Source organism: Penaeus monodon, chromosome 27, assembly GCF_015228065.2.
Source record: "Penaeus monodon isolate SGIC_2016 chromosome 27, NSTDA_Pmon_1, whole genome shotgun sequence".
NCBI classification, from domain to species: Eukaryota; Metazoa; Arthropoda; class Malacostraca; order Decapoda; family Penaeidae; genus Penaeus; species Penaeus monodon.
In genome coordinates, this window is record NC_051412.1 from 26,702,680 (window position 1) to 26,703,389 (window position 710).

The following is a 710-nucleotide window of genomic DNA, read 5'->3' on the forward strand; positions in this document are numbered from 1 at the left end:
TCAACGCAGGTAATAATGCAAACAGCAACTACAACGAACAGAATTCAAATGTCATGTCCATGTCGATGCTTGTTATCGTAGTTCCCCCTGGAAGAAGAAAACGAGACGTTTGGGAATCAGAAAACGGAGGCTGTCTTTTAGGGCAAACTGAAGAAGAATCGCTCCAAGCCATCGAGAAAACCTACTCGGCCATCTCAGACATTGCCGATACTCTGCAAGAAAAACCAGAGTGTGCGAAGTACGTTTTGTGTGTGAACATCCGGGACTCTTATACCAAGTACGGCCTGCAGGTTCTGAGTGAAATGGCTCATCAAAGACTTTTATGGAATCATTTGATCAGTCCTTTGGTTAACGGAAAAGATAACTGTGACACCTTGTTTCCAGAATGTTATACAGAAAACGCTAGATAAAATAGTGTCCATTGTGATTTATTTATAATCATATTTTATAACTTACTGCGGCAGCATTACTGACCTCTGCTTAATTGCTTTTACCCACAAGGAGTGTACAGCTTAATATGGGTAATTTGTGTGATCCCCCGTGTCTCCTCTTAATTCATCAACATTTTTTATAATCAAAGAGAATTCACGCATGAACTTGATAATGAATACAAACATTCCACACAAAAATCAATAAATATAGCAAATAATGCTTCTTGAGTTTTAATTTGACAACCGTGCCACTCCCCATGTACTGATCTGTAAAGAAGT

General features: G+C 39.0%; 1 protein-coding gene across 1 annotated transcript in view; it reads left to right on the forward strand.

Moving 5' to 3' along the window:
- LOC119590382 overlaps nt 1-710 on the forward strand; it is a gene marked incomplete at its 3' end in the record, with an annotated part of 5,757 nt that overhangs the window by 498 nt on the left and 4,549 nt on the right.